Below are 12,476 nucleotides of genomic sequence, written 5' to 3'. Positions count from 1 at the left end.
TAGTAAAAAATAATCTAATTTTGTTATTTTCTAATTCGAGGGCCATTAAACAATTTCTAGCAGCTAGATATCTATGTATTTCTAAAACTAATAAAGGTCTTTCATGGAGTTCATTAGAAAGAAATGAAGGCAGTATCTCCTCTGATCACATCATAGTTGTTGTGAACAACACACATTACATATTAGAGGGGACAGCTTGCTTCAGAATTGATGTAGGGTCTGGATCCTTTTCAGAATATACTTTCTATGCCTGAGAAATGACTGTTACAAGCAATTTACTGATAAGTTTTGGGCTTTAATACAAATACATGTATTTTCTTCCTAAAGACATTTTAAAAGCCTCTGTTTTTGAAGGGCTAAAGCTGTATTTCAACCCTGGCTATCTATGAGAATTATATACAGAGGTTTTAACAAGAACAGATGTTTCGTCTCCATTCCCAGAGATGTTGAATAACTGATAAGGATGTGACATAGTTACTGTAGTTTTGTATTGTTTACATTCCCCAAGTTATCTCAGTGTTTAGAAAAACCACTGGTTCTGAAACCAAGTGTGTGTAGTTTATATTGTCTAAAGGGAGGAGAAGGATGTTTGTTGCTTTGATAGTGGGGGATTTCTTTCCTTTGTGTAGTTTGATGTCTTAGGTCTGATCATTTTGAAGATGAAGATCTGAACAGATGGATCACATTTATCCTGCTGTGGCAAAACCTAGACTGTGATATCTTTTGGGGGCTGAGGGTAGAGCCACAGGGTTCTGCGCTTATGGAGCTTTGGTGAACATATACTCATTAGTCTGATGGGATGCAGAAATGGCATCACTGAAAGGGTTCCTGAAATTGGCCAAGTGCCACTATTTGTGGCAGATAATGAGGACTCAAAACTTTACACGGTGACTGAATCTGAGTTAGCTGAATAACTCAAACGTGAGTTGTTCATGTTTGCCAGGCAGCAAACTTCTGTCTCCTGTGCATATGATTGGCCCTAGTGAGGAGGAAAGTTAGAAAACTTTCTATAATCGTGAATCTTTTAATGATAAAATCCACAAAATAACATTTTAGTTAGCGGATCCAAATCACTGCAGTAAACTGCACACACAACTAAAGACTACCAAATGGTTTTTATGATAGCATAGTCATAGTGGCGAACCGCATGGGGACTCGGAGCATAAGAGCCTGAGCCTAAATCATGGCCCCTACTGCGTGTGAGCTGTGGAACCCCAGGCAAGTTGTTTTGGCTTTCTAGGCTCAATTTCGTCACCTGTAAAATGGGAATATTAAAATTACCAAATTGAGGAGTTGTTTGGAGTCTTCATTAAATTAAGATGGGAATAGTGTTTGGTATGCAGTAAGTAGTCAATACATGTCAGTGATTTTAATTATTTTGTGGTAGTGCAACTCTGATACTCCAAAAAAGACTGAGAATATTCCCAGTAATTTAACACTTGCTATGCTAAATAGCTTATAGCTCAGCTAGTGGGGCACACCCGCTATCAGGAGCTGTGAAGGGGGTGACTTACCACCAGGCGCACTTCCATCTGTTGCTGTTGATTAAACATGCCGTTGAAATTAAAGTTGTCACACGCTAATTATAAAGCTGGCTTGGCTAATTCATGTGCCTTTGAAATATACTCCCAGAGTAGCAGGTAAACAGTGTCGGCAATTATAGCATCTCATTAATTCTGTAAAAAGTGATAATGTTAGTTTGAATTAGGTGGTTAATAGTTCCCTTTTCCAGAAAAAGTGAAAATGATGGAGGAGTTGAAAAGCTTCCAATCTGCTACCAGATGTAAAATTTAAGTGTAAAGGAGAATCTTAGAATTTGAAATAAGGACGTTTTTCTTGGCAAGCAAACCGCATGCTAACTGAGTGTAGTTTGATGACTGAAATACCACTTTATAACAGAGAAGCTCAGTTTCTTGTAGGTTCCAACAAAATTATTCCCCAGAGGGTCAGACAAATAGGAATATTTTTGCACCTCACATTCACTGTAGACATCCTAGATTTCACTGGGCTAGTGCTGCAAGTCAGCACCAATTAAAAGAATTCCAGGACTTCACAGGCTATTCAGACCAGCTGTTCAGTGTGTGTCTTATTGTCTGGGTTATTAATACACTAGTAAAGACTAGGAGAGGAAAAAATTGTCTGTCAACAAAAGGGACATGGAAGATTCTTTCCTTATTTATTTTATGTTAAACATACTTTTCATGGTTCTGTTACAACAGAGAGCATTTAAAATCTTTTTTGAACAGACTACTTTTATTATATGTATACCTTTATGTTTATACCAGCATATCAGCAAAGTTTAGAATCTTCAGAGTTTTCAGATGCTTTGTAATGTTCCCTTTTAAAGCTGTTTCTTTATTGGAAAGGAATATCCATTGATCCTTTAGAGTACATTTATTTGCCTAAATGTAGATACGTAAATTAATGAGCTCTAAAGATAAGATCTGTATGTTTAAAAATAAATCTTTTTATCACTCATTTTATTGTTACAAATTGCTTACAGCAAAATTTTGCTTTTAATTAACTTAGCCGACAGTAGTGTGTCTTGTTTGCTTGTTTGCTTTTAGTCAACATATTTCGATTAAAAGAAGGGGAATTTATTAAGTTCTGACTTCTATTTATTCTTTTAACTTACATTATTTTGTTTAAAATTCATCCTTAACGTAGGTATTTTAATCCCCATTTTAAGGACGAGAAAAGGGAACCTCTTAGAAGGTAAGTAGCCCAAGGTCACAGAAAAGCAGGTTGACTCCAAAATGAGGCTTAGTACTACAAAGTTGTTATTTCGGGTCTCTCTTGTGTTCATATGTCAATACATAAAAAGAAATCTAAACAACAAACAAAAAAGATTAAAAAGTTGAGAAATATAAGATTTGGTGTGATCTCAGTGGTAGATTACAAACTCAGTTGAACATCAAAATAAGGAACTTAAAATAATTTTTCTTTTTGGTTAGTTTTGTAGATAATATTTGTTAAAGTTTTTACTGGAGAATGCTAAATATATTTGCTGAAACTAATATTTTTCTTAGCCCAGGTGACATATTAGAATTAAAATCACTGAGATTATCTGAAAGTAATATGCTAAAATTAAAGAATTACTGAATGAGAAATAAGTCCAAGCTTAGTACTTTCTCTATAAAATGAGGAGAGTAACACCTAGATTGTCCAGTTCATTATGATACATAGGAAATCTGGCTTTGAAGAAAGCATTAGGAAATCTGGCCTTGAAGAAAGCATTATGTAAAAATGAAGTTTCAGCACATGTGTACTGGTTATGAGTTTCCCAAATTGCTAGTTTAAATACTTCCTTGATCAGCATGCCGTATAGTCTCTGGATTGTCCATAATTTTAAATTTATTATTAATTTTCTTTTAAGATACTTTTGCCTTATTGGAAGAAGTTTCATAATAATTGCTGGCTCTCACCTATGGCAACTCAGTTATTTCCTTCAGATTTTGACCTCAAGAAATCCCAGGTAAACATATGACTAGTCTGACATGGCTTTCTTAACCCTGTATGTAGTCCATTAGAGATATTATTTCCATCTCGGATTTTAATTGTCATGCAAGGACCAAACAGATCAAATAAAAAATATTAAATAAAAAGCATATGCAAAATGTATAGCATAATAACAATAGAATTTTGGTTGACTTCTTCATAGAAATTAACATATGCAAATTGTAGGAAACTGCAGGATAAATTATGTGGTTCTTCAACAGATATTTTGTTTGCTGGAGGTGGGGCAACAATGACAGCAGAACCTGAGGATTTAAAAACTATTTAAAATATTAGCTGAAACCAATGATACGTATTAGACATTTTAAAAATCTAAATTTCGTATAGATAAAATAGATATATTTATATATATATTTTTTTACTTTTCTCAAACAGTTTGAGGTTAATAGTGAAATAAAGTGGAAAGTACAGGAGTTTTCATGTAAGCTACCCCACCACAAGGTTTCTCCACACTCAACATTCTATACCACAGTGGTACATTTGTTACAATCAATGAACTTACATTGACTTATCTTTAAAATATATGTTTTTAACATTATTGATTAATTTGTAATAGCATGTACATGCATACATGTGTGTGGTGCGCATGCATGTATAATTATTTTAATTGTGACATTTTGTCTGTTTGAACTGTATTCATTTTGCAAAGAAAGATGAATAAAAGATAGAAATGAATTTTGATAATTTATAAGGATATGCATATTCATAATTATATTTGAAGCAAACAAAATGATTGATTTTGGGGGTTTATTTTAATTGATATATAAGAATTGTAAATATTTATGATGTATAGCGTGATATTTTGATACATTTGTACCATCTGTAATAATCAAATCAAGGTGATTAGCAATTCACCTCAAACATTTATAATTTTTTTGTGATGGAAACACTTAAAAGCCTTTCTTCTGGATATTTTGAAAGATACAACACATTATCATGAGCTGTAGTCACCTTACTGTGCAATAGAACACCAAAACTTATTTTTCTATGTAATTGTAACTTTGTACCAACTGACCAACCACTCCCCATTCTCCTCTCCACTCAACTCTTCCTAGCCTTTGGTAACCACTATTTTAATCTCTAATTCCATGAGATCAACTTTTTTAGAGTGACATCATGTGCTGTTTGTCTTTCCATGTCTGTATTTTTTTTCTGGGTTCATCCTTGTTGTTGAAAATGAGAAGACTTTTTTATATAGATTAATAGTATTTCATTATATGCATATATTCATTGTGTGCATATATACTTTGTTTATTCATCCATTAATGGACACTTCAGTTGATTCCATATCTTGGCTATTGTGGATAAGTACTTTGAATAAACGTAGCAATGAAGACAAAGAAATGACCAATAGGTATATGACACAATGTTCAAAATCACTAATCATTAGTGAAATGCAAATTAAAACACAATAAAATATCACCTCACTCCAGTCACAGGAGTTGTTATGAAAAAGACAAAATATAACAAATATTGGTAAGGGTGTGGAGAAAAGGTAACCCTTCAGCAGTGCTGGTGGCAATGTACACTGATATACCTACTGTGGAAAACAGTTTGGAGGTTCCACCAAAAATTAAAATAGAACTGCCTTATTACCCAGCATTCCCATTAATAGTATACTCAGTAATCTTTGGATATACATATTCAAAGGAAATGAAATCAGTATATTGAAGAGCTCTGGGAACATTCGATTAGGTAAAATAGTTGAGACAAAAAATTCAAAATGATCAATTCATATTATTTTTAAATAAGAAATTTAGATTCAGAAGGTGAGATACACAGGCCAGGATCAGTGCTTCCACCTGTAATTCAAGCAGTTTAGGAGGCCACAGCAGGAGGATCTCTTGAGCACAGGAGTTTGAGACCAGCCTGGGCAACATAGGGAGACTCTGTATCTACAAAAAAGTTTAAAAATTAACTGGGCAAGTTGGTTCACACCTGGGTTCCCAGCTACTTGGGAGGTTCATGTAGCAGGATCACTTTAGCCTAGGAGTTCCAGGCTGCAGCAGTGAGCTATGATTGTGCACCTCAACCTGTGTGACAGTATAAGATCCTTCTCAAAACAACAACAAAAAAAGAAAAGTAAGATACACAGAAGACTTCCATAGCTGGCCAAACTGGAGCTTGGATTTTTCATTAGTTGCTTACTATTTTTCAATTATTTTCTATAACTCCTTCCCAAACCCTGCATCACATTTTCCTCAGTCTGCAATTGTGGTGGGTAAAAAGCTAGCAAAATACAGGCTTTGGAAATTAGTTCCTTGAAGCATCATGTGGGACTTGGAGAATCATAACAGTCTGAGTCCACAGAGGAGTTTGAGATTTCAACTGCCCATGCATATCTCTTGATCAAGTAGAAAACTCTTGCCTATAAAAGACATTGCCTTCTCAGTAACACACTGCAGTCCTGGAAGTGGATTGTAATCTCTTACAAAACTGTACTGTCTGTCATGAGTCATTTGTGTCTATTGCCTTGCAATGTTTGCTTCGGAGCTCAGCAAGCATAAGCATTCCTCAAAAGACTGTAAATTTCACCCACAGACTCCTTATTAGACCTCATAATAACCATCTAAATACTTCAGTTAATCAAAATGACAAGAGGACCAAATGGCAACTAGACTAATGTTAGAACTTTTACAGCAGTCTTCATAGATAAAGGGAAATTACCCACATTTTAGGGCTCATCAAACTCCACAAATGGAGTTATTTGCCCTTCTGATTGCAGAACTAGATTCATCTCACATCATTAGAAGATAACTTCTATTACATTTCTTATTATTGCAATAATGTCTTCTCTCAGGTAAGTTTATCTCTGCTTCTTCCACAGTTGGAAGAAAGACTAGTGTTACATATCATAATGTCATTTCCTTTCTAAATGATTTATTTGATGACCTCTTAAGACTTAAAATATCTACAAATAACAGCAGTTTAGAGAGGACATCAAACATTTATAAGCTACACCTTGTTTTAAATGTCTTCTGATAAGCTGGTATACTGTTGCTCACATCACTTAATTATTCTTGGCCTTAGGTTGGAGAGATTGTGGTAATTATTTTAGGATAGAAATAATCAAAAGTAATTTTTCAGTGTTTTAAAATAAGCCACACAACCCTAGTTCTAATCTGGTTTTTGTCATTCATAATCTGTATTACCACAGCAATGCCATGTATAATTTTTAGATCTTGATCTTTGCTTTTATGCAGATCACAAGGTCAAGAGATTGAGACCATTCTAGCCAACATGGTGAAACCTTGTCTCTACTAAAAATAAAAAAATTAGCTTGGCATGGTGATGTGCACCTGTAGTTCCAGCTACTTGGGAGGCTGAGGCAGGTGAATCCCTTGAACCTGGGAGGCGGAAGTTGCAGAAGCCTAGATTGTGCCACTGCACTCCACCCTGGGTGACAAAGCAAGACTCCATCTAGAAAAAAAAAAGAAAACAAATATTGAACACAGTGGATACAAGACCCTTCCAACTCTAAGAATCAAATATAGGAATGTTTAAATTTGAGGCAGAATTTCAAAAAGTAAGAGTTTTGTTGTGATTCCTTCTGGTTTTGAAGTGATTGTATTTAACCGGAATATATTTATTTACCCTTATTGGATCTCTTAATGCTTTAAAGGAAAGAGAAGCTATCTACTATGGACTATTACATTTGAAGTAGATTTAAACTCACAGAAACAAAGAATGGTGGTAACCAGGGCCTTGGCTGGGAGTTGATGGAGATGAGAGACTGAGGAGACGTTGGTCAAGGGCTATAAAATTTCAGATATATAGAGGAAAGTTTAGGAAATCTATTGTACAACTAGACATGGTGTACATAGTGATAATAGATATTATAAAATACACTGTATACTTTAAAATGGCTTAGATAGTAGATTTTAAGTATTCTCACCACCAGAAAATGACAATTATGTGAGATAACAGAATATTAATTAGCTTGATTTAGCCATTCCACAATGTATACAAATATAAATACATATTGTACTCCATGGATATATATATTTATTTGTCAATTAAAAATTAATTTAAAAAGAGAAACAAATGAATTAATAATTGATTAGTTTCTGAAAAAGATTAGGCATTCCAAAATAAGGTAATGATTTTTAAAATTATTATTCCTTATGTTCTGGGATACATGTGCAGAATGTGCAGGTTTGTTACATAGGTATACACATGCTATGGTGGTTTCTGCATCCATCTACCTGTCATCTACATTAGGTATTTCTCCTAATGCTATCCTGCCCCTAGCCTCCCAACCGCTGGCAGGCTCCGGTTTGTGACATTCCCTTCCCTGTGTTCATGTGTTCTCATTTCTTAAATCCCACTTTTGAGTGAGTACATGTGGGGTTTGGTTTTCTGTTCCTGTGTTCGTTTGCTGAGAATGATGGTTTCCAGCTTTATCCATGTCCCTGCAAAGGACATGAACTCATCCTTTTTATGGCTGCATTGTATTCCATGGTGTATATTTGCCACATTTTCTTTATCCAGTCTATCATTGATGGGCATTTGGGTTTGTTATTGTGAACAGTGCTGCAGTAAACATATATGTGCTGAGTCTTTATAGTAGAATGATTTATAATCCTTTGGGTATATACCCAGTAATGGGATTACTAGGTCAAATTGTATTTCTGGTTCTAGATCCTTGAGGAATCGCCACACTGTCTTCCAAAATAATTGAACTAATTTTTACTCCCACCAACATAGTAAAAGTGTTCCTATTTCTTCACATCCTATCCAGCATCTGTTGTTTCCTGACTTTTTAATGACTTCCATTATAATATGCATAAGATGGTATCTCGTTGTGGTTTTGATTTGCATTTCTCTAATGACTAGAGATGATGAGATTTTTTTTCATTTGTTTGTTGGTCACATAAATGTTTCCTTTTGAGAAGTGTCTGTTCATATCCATTGCCAACTTTTTGATGTGGTTGTTTTTTTCTTGTAAATTTGTTTAAGTTCTTTGTAGATTCTGGATATTAGTGCTTTGTTAGATGGATAGATTGCAAAAATTTTCTCCTGCTCACACTGATGAGAGTATCTTAAGTTTAATTAGATTCCATTTGTCTATTTTGGCTTTTGTCGTCATTGCTTGTGGTTTTTTAGTCATGATGTCTTTGCCAATGCCTATGTCCTGAATAGTATTGCCTAGGTTTTCTTCTAGGGTTTTATGGCTTTAGGTCTTGTGTTTAAGTCTTTACTCCATCTTGAGTTAATTTTTGAGTAAGGTGTAAGGAAGGGGTCCAGTTTCAGTTTTCTTCAAATGGCTAGCCAGTTATTCCTAGGGAATCCTTTCCCCATTGCTTGTTTTTGTCAGGTTTGCCAAAGATCAGATGGTTGTAGATGTATGGTATTATTTTTGAGACCTCTGTTCTGTTCCATTGGTCTATATATCTGTTTTGGTACTAGTATCATGCTGTTTAAGTTACTGTAGTTTTGTAGTATAGTTTGAAGTCGGGTAGTGTGATACCTCCAGCTTTGTTATTTTTGCTTAGCATTGTCTTGCATATATGGGCTTTTTTTTGTTCCATGTGAAATTTAAAGCAGTTTTTTCTAATTCTGTGAAGAGAGCCAATGGTAGCTTGATGGGGAGAGCATTGAAGCTATAGATTAATTTGGGCAGTATGGCCATTTTCATGATATGGATTCTTCCTTTCCATGAGTATGGAATGTTTTTCCATTTGTTTGTATAACCTCTTATTTCATTGAGCAGTGGTTTATAGTTTATAGTTCTTGAAGAGTTCCTTTACATCCCCTGTAAGTTGTATTTCTAGTTGTTTTGTTTGCTTTGTAGTAGAGATTCATGATTCAGCTCTTTGTCTATTATTGGTGTATAAGAATGCTTGTGATTTTTTCACATTGATTTTGTATCTTGTGACTTTGCTGAAGTTGTTTATCAGCTTAAGAAGATGTTCAGTTGAGATGATGGCATTTTCTAAATATGCAATTATGTCATATGCAAAGAGAGACAATTTAACTTCCTTGCTTCCTATTTGAATACTCTTTATTTTGTTCTTTTGCCTGATTTCCCTGGCCAGAACTTCCAATAATATGTTGAATAGGAATGGTGAAAGAGGGCATCCTTGTCTTGTGCCAATTTTCAAAGTGACACTTCAGGTTCTGCCCATTCAGTATATTGGCTGTGGGTTTGTGATAAATAGCTCTTATTATTTTTAGGTACATTCCATCAACACTTAGATTATTGAGAGTTTTTAGCATGAAGCATGTTGAGTTTTGTTGAAGGTCTTTTCTGCATCTATTGAGATAATCATGTGGTTTTTGTCTAGGTTCTGTTTATGTGATGGATTATGTTTATTGATTTGCATATGTTGAACTAGACTTGCATCCCAGGGATGAAGCTGAATTCTACCAGAGGTACAAAGAGGAGCTGGTATCATTCCTTCCAAAACTATTCCAAACAATCCAAAAAGATGGAATCTTTCCCAAATTATTTTATGAGACCAACATCATCCTGATACCAAAACCTGGCAGAGACTCAACAAAAAAAGAAAATTTCAGGCCAGTATCCATGATGAACATTGATGTGAAAATCTTCAATAAAATACTGGCAAACTGAATCCAAAAGCACATCAAAAAGCTTATCCATCACTATCAAATCAGCTTCATCCCTGGGATGCAAGACTGGTTCAACATATGCAAATCTATAAACTTAATCCATCACATAAACAGCACTAAAGACAAAAACCACACGATTATCTCAATACATGCAGAGAAGGCCTTTGACAAAATTCAACAGCACTTTATGCTAAAAACTCTCAATAAACTAGGTATTGATGGAATGTATCTCAAAATAATAAAAGCTATTTACAACAAACCCACAGGCAATATCATACTGAATGGGCAAAAACTGGAAGCATTCACTTTGAAAACTGGCACAAGAAAGACAAGGATGTCCTCTCTCACCACTTCGATTCAACATAGTATTGGAAGTTCTGGCCAGGGCAATCAGGTAAGTAAAATAAATAAAGGGTATTCAGTTAGGAAAAGAGGAAGTCAAATTGTCTTTATTTTCAGATGACATGATCGTATATTTAGAAGACCCCATAATCTCAGCCCAAAATCTCCCTAAGCTGATAAGCAACTTCAGCAGGTCTCAGGATATAAAATCAATGTGCAAAAATCACAAACATTCCTATACACCAATAACAGACAAACAGAGAGCCAAATCATGAGTGAACTCCCATTCACAATTGATACAAAGAGAATAAAATGCCTATGTAAGTGGGCTAAATGCCTCAATTAAAGACACACACTGGAAAATTGGATATAGAGTCAAGATCCATTGTTGTGCTGTATTAAGGAGACTCATCTTGTGTGCAAAGACACACAGAGACTCAAAATAAATAGTTGGAGGAATATTTACCAAGCAAATGGGAAGCAATAAAAATGGCAGTTTTAGTCTCTGATGAAACAGACTTTAAACCAACAAAGATCAAAAAAAAAAAAAAAAAGAAGGATGTTACATAATGGTTAAAGGATCAATGCAACAAGAAGAGCTAACTATTCTAAATATATATGCACCCAATACAGGAGCACCCAGATTCATAAAGCAAGTTTTTTGAGACCTACAAAGAGACTTAGCGTCCCACATAATAATAGTGAGAGGCTTTAACACCCCATGGTCAATTTTAGACAGATCAGTAAGACAGAAAATTAATAAGGATATTCAGGACTTGAACTCAGCTTTAGACCAAGCAGACCTAATAGACATCTGCAGGACTCTCCACCTCATCAGCAGACTATACGTTCTTCTCAGGACCATATAGCACTTATTCTAAAACTGATCACATAATTGGAAGTAAAACATTCCTCAGCAAATGCAAAAGAACAGAAATCATAACATAACAAACAGTCTCTCAGCCCACAGTGTAACCAAATTAGAACTCAGGATTAAGAAACTCACTCAAAACCTCACAACTACATGGAAACTGAACAACCTGCTCCTGAATGACTACTGGGTAAGTGACAAAATTAAGGCAGAAAAAAATAAGTTACTTGAAACTAATGAGAACAAAGGCACAATGTACCAGAATCTCTGGCACACAGCTAAAGCAGTGTTTAGAGGAAAATTTATAGCACTTAAATGCTCACAGGAAAAAGTGGAAAAGATCTAAAATTGACACTTTAACATCACAATTAAAAAAACTAGAGAAGCAAGAGCAGACAAATTCAAAAGCTAGCAGAAGACAAGAAATAATGAATATCAGAGCAGAACTGAAGGAGATAGAGATATGAAAAACCCTTCAAAAATCAATAAATCTAGAAGCTGATATTTTGAAACGATTAGCAAAATAGATAGATCACTAGCCAGACTAATAAAGAGGAAAAGAGGAGTGGACGCCTTTCATTTATTCTTCGTCGTAGATAAAATGATTTCTGATTTTCACTTTTGAATTTGATGTTAGCTGTGGCCTTACGATACATGACCTCTATTAAGTTGAGGTAGAGTATTTCTGTACCTAATTTATTGAGAGTTTTTATTATAAAAGGATTTTTAGCAATGTCAAATGCTTTTTCTGTATCTTTAAAGATGACCATCTTATGATTCATTTTGCTCTTGCAGTGTATCTTATTTTTTATTAGTGTATATTGAACTATCTTGGCCTTCCAAGGATAAATCCCAGTTGATTGAGGCATATTATCTCTTTAATATGTTGCTAAATTTTATTTGCCTTAATTGGTAAAGATTTTGTATCTATGTTCATTGGGGATTTTGGCCTGCAATTTTCTGATTTTTAGTGATATTGTCTAACTTTGGTATCAGAGTAATGTTGTCCTTGTAAAATCAGTTAAGTAGTGTTTGGTCCTCTTCATATTTTTGGTTAATGTTGAGATTATTGGTATTAACTCTTTAAATATTGGATACAATTGAGCACTGAAACAGAGGTCCTAGGCTTTCCTTTTATGAGAGACTTTTTACTTCATTAATCAGCTTACTT

General features: G+C 34.6%; 1 long non-coding RNA gene across 1 annotated transcript in view; it reads left to right on the top strand.

Moving 5' to 3' along the window:
* Window positions 1-11,945, top strand: part of LOC144576810 (uncharacterized) — a 116,808-nt gene extending 104,863 nt beyond the window's left edge. The window contains exons 2-3 of the long non-coding RNA XR_013519357.1: window positions 3,377-3,475; window positions 10,359-11,945. This is a non-coding gene — a long non-coding RNA (uncharacterized LOC144576810). The remainder of the gene's footprint in view (window positions 1-3,376; window positions 3,476-10,358) is intronic.
* The last annotated feature ends 531 nt before the right edge of the window (window positions 11,946-12,476 follow it).

The sequence above is a fragment of the Callithrix jacchus genome, chromosome 6, assembly GCF_049354715.1.
Source record: "Callithrix jacchus isolate 240 chromosome 6, calJac240_pri, whole genome shotgun sequence".
NCBI lineage: Eukaryota > Metazoa > Chordata > Mammalia > Primates > Cebidae > Callithrix > Callithrix jacchus.
The sequence above is the reverse complement of the archived record's forward strand: the minus strand, read 5'-3'. Positions and strand labels throughout refer to the sequence as shown.